This window comes from Protopterus annectens, chromosome 1.part1, assembly GCF_019279795.1.
Source record: "Protopterus annectens isolate FY-2018-M chromosome 1.part1, PAN1.0, whole genome shotgun sequence".
Lineage (NCBI taxonomy): Eukaryota > Metazoa > Chordata > Ceratodontiformes > Protopteridae > Protopterus > Protopterus annectens.
In genome coordinates, this window is record NC_056726.1 from 797,289,756 (window position 1) to 797,300,866 (window position 11,111).

An 11,111-nucleotide genomic window follows, 5' to 3' on the forward strand; every position below is an offset into this window, starting at 1 on the left:
CATTTGCTTGTGAAGTGTCTATTGGAGTCTTACCTATATTGTTTGCATTCCTTTGTTTTTCTGACTTCGAATTTTTATCCATATTCGATGTAGATGTATTCCCATTCACTATAGAAGCAAAGGATGCAACTTGGAGAGTAGGAACACTAGAATTTACATGTTCTTGGTCAGTTTGTTGTATTGCCATGCTTTCCCTCATCTCAATAACGCGAGAACAGGAAGTGGAAGCCTGTGTCTCAGTATTTAGTGTCCTACTAGTTCCTCTGTTCACTGTAGCAGGATTATACAAAGGGGTTCTATTTATAGGGTCTCTCGGCCATGAGAAGACATTATTGTTGCTAAAATCAGTTTTATCTCTGTTTAATTAATTAATTAATTAATTTAATTTAACATTTTGAAGCTTTTTCTCATAGGCACTAATGCTTTCATGCAACTGGCCCATTTTATTAAGGGTGATAGTAGCAGGAAAGGTTACAGATATCTGGTTTTCTAGTGTCACAATTTCAGTTTTGAGCTCAGTTTCAAGAGGTGTAAAAAACTCTATAAGGAGCACCATATACTTGGAGCTAAAAGATAAATTCAATTCTTGCCACTTACATAAGAGTTCAGGATATGTATTCCCATAAGTTGGCATATTTAAGATACGTAGACCTCGAGGTATTACTTTAGCTTCCAATGAAGCTTGTAGGTGTAGTATTTGCCATTGTAGTCGTGACACCCCAAACTTCAGTTTTAGAAATAATGTGTCTTTAAAGCAGCAGCTCTGTAATAGAGAACATCAGTCTTTTAGAAAAAATCTTTCAAACAGACAGGGCACCTTCCCGTGCAGGAATTGTGCTGCTTGTCAGCATGTCTACACTAAAAATGAGTACATTCATCCTGTGAAATGTTTTAAACTTTATACGAAGAATTATTATGATTGTAAAAGTGTCGATGTTGTTTATTTTTGTTTTTGCCAAGCATGCCATGCCTATTATGTAGGCAAAACAAATAGGAGCTTTAAAGAAAGAATGTTAGAACATATAAGGGACATACGGAACCAGAAGCAATCAAATGCTCTAGCTAATCATGTCCTGAATACAGACAGTAGCCATTGTTTTAAATTTTTAATCTTACAACAAATAGTAAGGACAAACAGAGGTGGTGACGTAGAAAACCACACTGAAGAATTATAACAACAATGGATCACTAAATTACAAGCAGATAGATATCCTGGTTTGAATGGCTGCACCTCATTAGTTCCTTACCTTAAGGCCAGGCGTCTTAAACACTAAAACATGAGTTTTTTTATATATATATATTTTTCATTGTACTATTATGGTTATATGTGTGTGTATATGTACATATATATACATATATATATATATATATATATATATATATATATATATATATATATATATTAATAACCATCAGGGATGACACCCCCCTTTTTTTAAATATTAATATTTTTTAAATATTATTGTTTTTAAATATTATTGTGTGTAAATACACACCTTTCTATATATTTTATGCATTTTTCTTATGGATATTGATATATGTTCTTATGTTAGTGAAGTAATATCTCTTTAAATTGTGATGTCATACTAATTGTCCTAGTATTTAACCAAGCATCAGTTGTAGTGATGTGGTCTGATGAAGCAACATTAAGTTGTGAAAGCGCTTACCATTTGTCTTCTGCAATAAAGTACAGTGACTGATTTCCAGTGTGTAACTTTGGTGCCTTAATTTACTTTTGATGTCTTTAATGTATATTGAAACTCCACCTCCTTTGGCTTTATTGCCCACAGTTTGGGGTCTGAATGTATGATAGGATGAGTAACCAGGTAAGGCTGGGGTCCTCTCCGCAGCTTTGAACCAGGTTTCTGTGACTGCACAGATGTCAGCATTTTCCAGGGTTAGGAATGCTTGCAATGAGTGCAGTTTCATGTTTAGACTCTTATCGTTTAGCAGCATGACCTTTAATTTGTTTTTTGTTGAATTTTTTATGTTGGTAGTTTTAACCTCATCACTTTTCCTAAAAACAGCACTATAGGGGAGGTAAGAGTCTTTGCAAGAAGCTTGAAGCCCAGGTGAGACAGATGCAGACCATCTCTGGCAAAGCATCGTGGTCTGTCGATCATATCTTCCCAGGCTGTCTGATATTGGATCCCCTGGAATGACACCAGAAACTAAGGCAATTGTTAAAGTCAATAATTTTCTGTTTGTATTGCGGCATCATTCTGGGTGTCAGCAGAATGCTGCTTAAGGCTAAGGACATACCTGCCTGGGACACATGATCAGCGAGCTCATTCATGTCTTTCTTCATATAGTCAGAGAAGTATGTCTCAAGTCATTCATGCCAACATGGAGGATGGCAGAGTCGTAACAGTACCCGTTGTTGAGAGACTTGAGTGCATGTGTGATATGGCAGATTCTGGCACCTGACAGAACTAACCTTGACTTTCTCCTTATCCAGCCTGGTGAGAGCCGCATCTGTTTGTCTCACAATAGAGTCTCCTATAACTAATATGTTGGGTTTCTGGTGAATCCTTAGTGGTTATGGAGGGCTGTGGAGGTCACGTGTGTTTTGTCTTGGAGGTCTCCTTTGTTTGGGCATGTTTATGTGGAGGACCTCCACATGTGTAGGTGTGTGTTGTGTAGGTGTGGGTGGTGTTTGAAGTGTAGTGATTGTGTTGACAACCTTTTCAGTGCCAGATATACTGGCCTGAGGGGGACAGAGCTTGAACTCTAGGTTCCTAATGTAATTGTATCTCTCACAGATTGTGTTCCTAGGTGGTAGTACTCGATGGTTGTCCATGTACTTGAGGCAGTTGCTACACCATCTCAAGATGCCCATATCAACCTGACTGGCAGGAGAAACTGTAGGAGTTTGTCCATCCATATTTGTTAGAAACTGAGGGAGAAAGGCCAGGGAGAGCTAAGGGGTGGGCCTTAAGCCCAAGTGCTTAAACCAAAACTAAGAACTTAGAGTAACACCTAATAATAACACTTAACAATTTAGACAGGCTATAAACAAGCAGTAATAAATGCAACAGAAAAGATGTAGTTGAACACTTTAGAGAACAGACAGCAAGTAGCAGGAAAAGGCTAAGCAAGATTAAGTAACAGAGTAGTAGAAAGAAACACAAATTAGAAGAATATAAGCAGCTGAATAAAGTGTCTTTTTATTTTTATATATATATATATATATATATATATATATAAAGTAAAAAGGGAGAGAGCAGGTGTGACGCCCATGCACTGACCCAGTAATTATGAGCCTCAATCCTCACCACTAACTCCAGTGATGGGCGTGCACATTGGGAGGGATAACAAGTTGGGAGGGATAACAAGTACACACACAGAGATCACAGTCAGTCTGGGGCTGGTTTTTCCCTTTCTCTCCAGATCCCCAGTAAGACTTCCCACTGGCACAGCTGTAGAGTGGGGTCCTTAGCCAGGTTCCCAAGCCAAGTCCTCCTAACACTCACTTTGTCCAACCAGTGCTTCGTGTCCCTGACCAAGTAGCTGACACACACACACACACACTTTGAGATATGAGTAATATACAAACACACAGACACTCCTGGGGAAGGCTGGCACAGGTTCTCCAGCTATGCCTCCTTCTCTCCAGACTATAAAGCAGAAATCACTGCCACCAGGACCCTTACTTATCAGGTATTCTAAGGCCCTTCCCAAAGGGTGACCAATTTCACTGTGTAATATTACTGATATCCAAGTAGTAAGTGTGACTGAGCAGTGAGACTATTGGAATGGCTTAGTTCAGTATCACTAAATACATGCAAGTACTCTAGAGCTTAAATTATCTCTATACAAAACAGCCACAGTTGAAATATTTAAAAATATTTAATAATACATAAAAACAAAAAACAAATCTTCTCAATTCAACATAGTGCTAGTCAAGAGTTCAGAGATCACAGGAAAATGCTTAAAATAATACTGTAGAATAGTCTGACTTGAATATACAAAACAACTAGTCTAAAGTTACTATTTTCTACCTATTCCTTAAGAGAAACACTAAAGTTTAAGGTCCTACTTACATACAGACAGAGCAAAGCAAGTGCTGATGAGTGGTCATTTCTGAAGACAAATGCAAAATGTTGTCCTTTCTTTCATTCCTTAAATTGAAAACACAGTACTGCTTCACATTACATCATTCTTGACGCTTCTGTGGTTTCCCAGGCTAACAGAAACTCAGAATTTACATTTGTTTTTGTAATGTGCACCTGCAGGAGGCCACGGCAATAAAAGACATTATATATGTAAAATCTAGCAGTTAACTCTGGTCTCAAAACGATAGAAGGAATGTCTTTGCCTAGACATCTTTTCTCCGAGATCTGAGATCAAACAGTCATACAAGGCTTGACTTATCAGCTTTCTTCCAGGAGAGTACACTGTGGTTACATTTTAGAAGTTCATCGTTTAACACAGTTTTCTTTACATTTTAAGAGGACAAGCTTGTAGATTATATTTGTATTTACAATGACATAGAATTATCTACAAAATTCTATCTAGCTAGGCTGGCAGCCTTCACATGTCCTCCCCCCCCTGCAGAACTCATGCTAGTTTTTCAAGTGACTCTTGAGAAACATTGCTTGAGAGGGTTAGGTATATCTGAGTATACCTTATCCCATTCGCTGTCTTGAGAGCCCATCTGTGTTGACATTGCTAATCCCATTGCAGTGCTGCACTGACATATCATATACTTGCAACCCTAGGCTCCATCTTAGCAACTTGGCATTTTGCTGGCTGGCTCGGTGTAACCATGTTAGGGGATTGTGCTCTGTAACTACAGTTAATTTTCTTCCATACAAATAAGGCTGAAGTTTCTGCAGTGCCCACACTATGGCTAGACATTCCTTTTCTACAGCTGCATAGCATTCCTCCCTGGGATGAAGCTTACGACTGAGATAAACCACTGGGTGCTCTTCTCTTTCTGATGAAATCTAGCTAAGTACAGTCCCCACCCCATGGTTCAAAGCATCCACCTGCACAACTAATTCTTTGCTTGAATCTGGACTGGCAAACACGGGGGGGGGGGGTCCTCCCAAAGCTTCTTTAAACTTCTGGAATGCATGCTCACATGCTGTGGTCCACACTACCTTATCTGACCTGTTCTTCCTTGTCAGGTCTGTGAAGGGAGCAGCTATGGTACTATAACTGGGAACAAACTTTTTTGTAATACCCTGCTGTCCCAAAGAATGCCCTCACCTGCTTTTTGGTAACAGGTGCAGGCCATGCCTGAATGGCTTCCACTTTGGCAGGTTCTGGTTTGATCTTCCCACTCCCCACTCTATGTCCCAGGTGGGAGACCTCTGCCATACCCACATGACATTTGCTCAGCTTAATGGTCAACCCTGCCCTCTGTAGTCAGCCCAGCACCTCCCTGACATGCTGAGTGTGCTCTCACCAGGAATGTCTGCAGATGGCAATATCATCTAGGTAAGCAAGGGCAAACCCTCCTGCTAGGATATGATCTACCAGCCTTTGGAAAGTCACTGGGACATTATTCATCTGAAAGGACATCTTTGTGAACTCATACAAGCCAAAAGGAGTCACAAAGGCTGACTTCTCTCTAGCACTGGGAGGCAAGGGCAGCTGCCAGCAACCCTTGGTACGATCAATGGTGTTAATCTACTTAGCCCCACCCAGCTGCTCTAGGGCCTCATCTGTCCTAGGCATGGGGTAAGCATCTGACTCTCTGTGACTATTTAATTTTCTGTAGTCCTCACAGAACCTGGTGCTGCCATCCTTCTTTTGTACCAGCACCACTGGAGAGGCCCAGGGACTGTTGGATTCTTGAATTACCCCTAGTTCCAACATCTCCTGTATCCCCTCCCTCAGAGTCTGTTTGACTCTCTCAGGTACCCTATAAGGGGCCTGGCTAATAGGCCTTTGGGGTCCTGTATCCACCTGGTGCTGCACCAGGTGTGTGCACCCTGGTTTCCCAGTGAGCATGTCCTCAAACTCTTGTAACACTGCTCAGATTTCTCGAACCTGGGTAGGAGATAGCTGCTGGGACATTGCTACCTCTTCCACTGAGGTATCAGCCTGAACCTCACTGTCACCACATCTCCCTCAGATTCCTACTGCAACCCACTGCAAATGCTCAGCACAAGGGCCTCCCTATCATGGTTAGGTTTTATGTTAACATGGTACGCTTTGTGCCCCTGCCTCCAGCTTAGCAGTTCTGCCAGGTAGTTAACATCACTTACCTTGCTTACCACCTTGTAGAGTCCCTCCCAGGCTGCTTGCAGCTTCTTGTGTCTGACAGGAATGAGAACCATTACCTTCTGCCCTACAGCATACTCTCTAGCACAAACATTCCTATCATACCAGACATTTTTCTGCTGTTGTGCTTCTGCCAGGTTCTCCTGGGCCAAGCCCATGAGTTCCCCGAACCTTGTCCTGAGGTTTAGGAGATATGCCACAACAGACTCCTTGTGAGATTCACACTCACCCTTCCACTCATCTCAAATTAAGTCTAGAGGTCCTCTAACCCTGTCTCCATACAGCAACACAAAGGGTGAAAAACCTGTGGATTCCTGGGGAACTGCTATGTGAGCAAACAACAAATGGGGCAAATATTTGCCTCACTCCCTCTTAAACTGGTCTGCAAATGCCCGTAGCATGGACTTGATTGTAGAGTTTAACCTCTCAACAAGACCATCAGTCTGGGGATGTTAGGGGGTGGTCTTCAGGTACTTCACCCCACAGTACTTCCAAAGACAAGCCAGCAGGTCTGATATGAAATTGGCACCTGTAACAGTCAGTATTTCTTTGGGGAAACCTACCCTGCTGAAAATCTCTAACAAAGCATTTTCCACCTTTTCTGCCTCAATGGATGACAAAGCCACTGCCTCAGGTTATCTTGTAGCATAATCTGCTACCACTAAGATATGCTTTTTCCCTGTGAAACTTGGGGTATTCAGAGGCCCCACAATATCCATAGCTACCCCTTGAAATGGCACCTCAATCACAGGCAAAGGCATCAAAGGAGCTCTCACCTTGTCTCCTGCCTTGCCTACCTTTTGGCACTGCTCATAGGTCCCGCTGTACCCTGTTACATCTCTGGAAATTCTAGGCCAATAGAAGTTCTGCATAATTCGTCTCTTTGTAAGTTTTATGCCCATATGACCTGCTAAGGGAATATCATGGGCTATGGCTAGAAACACCAGATGGTAGGCAGTAGACACTACCACCTGCTGTATTCTCTCACCTTCTAGCCCTCCCTCAGAGCTCCACTCTCCATACAGTAACCTCTTGTCCCAATATACAGATTCCCCCTTCCCTTGAGAATCAGGTGCCTCACTAGCTACCTGCTTCAGGCCTTGCAATGTAGGGTCTGAGAGCTTAGCTTGTCTCATCCCTCTCTTTCTAACCCTTCCCATCTCTCCTTCCACAGACAGTCTGGCATCTTCTGACAGTGGTGCCTCACTGTCAGACTGGGTAGTACTACTACTCACTTTTACCTTTGCAGTCACTCTGTCCAAGGGAACATCAGTACCCACAAGCAGCCGTGGCTCACCTTCAGTCTCACTGCTACAGAGTAGCCCCCTCCCTGAAGTAATCATCTCACCAGTCCTGGCTGCAAGTATGTGGTCTGTCTGGGTCTCCCCCAGGCTACCAGACCCACATGCTTGTCTCAAAGCCTGACTGCGTGTAACTGCATAAACACATGGTACTACCTCATCCAAATCATTCCCTATCAGGACATCTGCAGGATGGTAGTTTGGTACCCTAGTTGTATCAAGACAACCTACTGTTGGCATTTTGTCCTTCCCACTTACTGGCTCCCTCACCTTTTGTTCCCCACCTTGCCTCCATGGACATCTGTATGCCACATGGCCCCACTGGTTGCATTCAAAACATTTAACCCTAGGTCCTGTAAGTGTACCTGGACTAGTGGCTTCCCCTGCTACTGGAAGATTCTTTTGGGGCAGTGTGGACTGCCCACCATGGGTTCTTTTATGCCCATGAGCAGTACTGGGTGTCCTTTTCCTGTGCAGGGATGTCCTGCTTGCTAGGTATAGGTCTCCCTTCTTCCCCAACTTATCTGAAGTAGCCCATTGTCTGTCAGCTATCCAGATCGTCATGTCCTCAGGTAAAGTGCTAAGGGCTTGTTCCCTCATCAGAAGGTCTGCCAGTCCTTCAAAAGTGGTGACCTGACATCCACTTACCCACCTATGAAAATAAGTGCTCAGTTCAGCAACATGTTCATGCACACTTTCATCTGCCTTGCGTCTATGCTCACAAAACTTTTTCCTATAAGTTTCAGATGTTAGCTTAAAAAATTCTAACAGACAGTTCTTAACAGCAGTATAATGTAAGAAATCATTGTCTGACAGTTTGGAAAGTACATTTACAGCTTTACCATGGAGTAAGGGGGTCATGAACCGTACCCAGAACCATTGGTCAACATCATACTGTTTACATACCCTCTCAAGCATATGAATGAAACTATAAAAATTATACCCCTGTGTAAACTGCTGAAGAAATTTACTGACCTTTCATGCTTCTGGGGTCCGGTTACTCCCTTCCCAATTACTTCTATGACTCTGGCGAAGACTCAGCATCTCCTTTTCATGCTGCCTCTGCCACTCCTTCTCCTCAGCTTCCAGGTGTAGCAGTTTCTTATTCTCCTCAGCCTGTAGACATCTCAGTCTCTCTGCTGCTTCTGTTTCCAAATGCCTGGCCTCCAACTCAAGTCTCTTTAGCTCCAGATGGATTTTTAAGTCCTCTGCAGAAAGGTTGAGCTGTCCATTCTTTGAGTGTTGTACATCTCTACGGCCAGTCTGATCATCCTCCTGATTGCTGTTTTCTGATGCAGCTGTGACCAAAGCTGAAATCATGTCTGCCTTAGTCAGGTTTCCATGCACCAGTCCCATAGCCTGGCACATCTCAGCCAACTGGCTCCTTGTCAGCTTGCCATACTCCTCTGTTGACATACTTGCCTGCTAACTAATCTAACAAAACAAAACATTTATTATCTGAACTCTGAATATTCACTGCATGGCTGATTTAGAGTACAAAAACACCTTCAGTGATCACTGCACACAAGCTATAGGAATTCACTATCCACACCAGTACAAGCCAATTGCCAACCAATTAATATGTGACATCCATGCACAGACCCAGTAATCAAGGAGCCTCAATCCTCACCACTAGCACCACCGAGGGGCATCCACACTGGGAGGGATAACAAGTACACACACAGTAAAGTACAATTTCCTTTAAGAGCACACAGATATCACAGTCAGTCTGGGGCTGGTTTCTCCCTTTCTCTCCAGATCCACAATAAAACTCCCCACTGGCACAGCTATAGAGTGGGATCCTTAACCAGGGTTCCAGGCCAAGTCCTCCTAGCACTCTCTCTGTCCAACCAGTGCTTCGTGTCCCTGCCCAAGTAGCTGACACACACACACACACTTTGAGGTATGAGTGATATACAAACACACACACACTCCTGGGGAAGGCTGGCACAGGTTCTTCAGTTACCCCCCCCCCTTTTCTCCAGACTATAAGGTAGAAATCACTGCCACCAGGACCCTTACATATCAGCTACTGTAAGGCCCTTCCCAAATGGTGACCAGTTTCACTGTGTAATATTACTGATATCTAAATACTAAGTGTGACTGAGCAGTGATACTATTGGAGTGACTTAGTACATTATCACTAAATACATGCAAGTACTCTAGAGCTTAAATTATCTCTATACAAAACAACCACAGTTGAAAGGTTTAAAAATATTTAATAATACATAATAAAAACACAAGACAAGTCTTCTCAATTCAACACAGTGCTAGTCAAGAGTTCAGAGATCACAGGAAAATGCCTAAAATAATACTATAGAATAATCTGACATAAATATAGAAAACAGCTAGTCTAAACTTAATATTATCTGCATTTTTGGAGGACAAGCCTGTGGATTTTATTTGTATTTACAATGACATAGAATTATCTACAAAATTCTATCTAGCTAGGCTGTCAGCCTTCACAGCAGGAACAGAAGATAATTCAGGTTTAAGAGACTAAGGAGTTTGGCCTTTCCAAATGATCTCTGTATTAGGTAGAATGAACTAAAGAGATTGGACTGGGAGGAGTGTCCCAGATCAAATTTACAACAGGGGTGGGCAACTGCAAAAGCCACCAACTTTAAGAACATAACCAGAATAGAGTGGGAGGTTGGGAGAAAACCAGTTTCAGCACAGATCAGAAAACAATGCCAAAAAATATATAAATAATTCAGTCAAGCAAAAATTAAGACACTGCAGACCTCTGAACAGTTAAAAAGGTACCAAAAGATGCTAATCATCTCTATATTTCCAGATTGTTTGAGAAGCACTGTCAGTCAGAACACAAGGAGATTCCAGCAATGATATGCAGAATTTTACAAACAGGGAATATTTTTATACCAGCAAGCCTTGATACAATCAGATAACACAAAAGCTGTTAGACCAGTTTTACCAACTTTAAGAGCACAACAGGAATATGGAGGGAGAAAACCAGTTTCAGTACAGATCAGAAAACAATGCCAGCAAATATATAAGTAATTCAGTCAAGCAAAAATTAAGACAGTGCAGAACTCTGAACATTTAAAAAAATGCCCAAAAATATACTTATCAGTTCTATATTTCCAGATTGTTTGAGAAGAGCTCTCAGTCAGAACACAATGAGATTCTAGCAATGTCAGGACATCCCCATTACCTGCCCCCTTAAACTTTTATCTAGGGAACAGATCATCACTGCTCTCTCAAAGGCAAAAAATACAGCCTCCAGGGGACCCAGTAACATCCCGGGCTGCATCCTACATGAACTCAGGCAGAAACTTGCAGCACCATTAGGCACTCCATTCAACCAAAGCCTGAGTACTGGCTTCATCCCAGCTGAGTAAATGACATCCACTGTCATCCCTTTAAGCAAAGGTGGAGTGCCCATCGATCCAGGAAATTATAGACCCATCAGCCTAACTAGCCTGATCTGCAAAACCATGGAACAGATTGTCATAGACCTCATTAACAAGGATATTGGCAACCTCCAAACACTTGATCCCACACAGTTTGGCTTTGTCACGGGGAGGTAATGTATGCTAAAGCCTCAAGTCAATG

General features: G+C 42.3%; 1 protein-coding gene and 1 long non-coding RNA gene across 3 annotated transcripts in view; one reads left to right on the forward strand and one right to left on the reverse strand.

Moving 5' to 3' along the window:
- LOC122807216 overlaps positions 1 to 320 on the reverse strand; it is a 119,985-nt gene extending 119,665 nt beyond the window's left edge. Inside the window, exon 1 of the long non-coding RNA XR_006365604.1 lies at positions 34 to 320. This is a non-coding gene — a long non-coding RNA (uncharacterized LOC122807216). The remainder of the gene's footprint in view (positions 1 to 33) is intronic.
- MYO5B (myosin VB) overlaps positions 1 to 11,111 on the forward strand; it is a 3,346,216-nt gene that overhangs the window by 1,188,358 nt on the left and 2,146,747 nt on the right. The window lies entirely within an intron of this gene.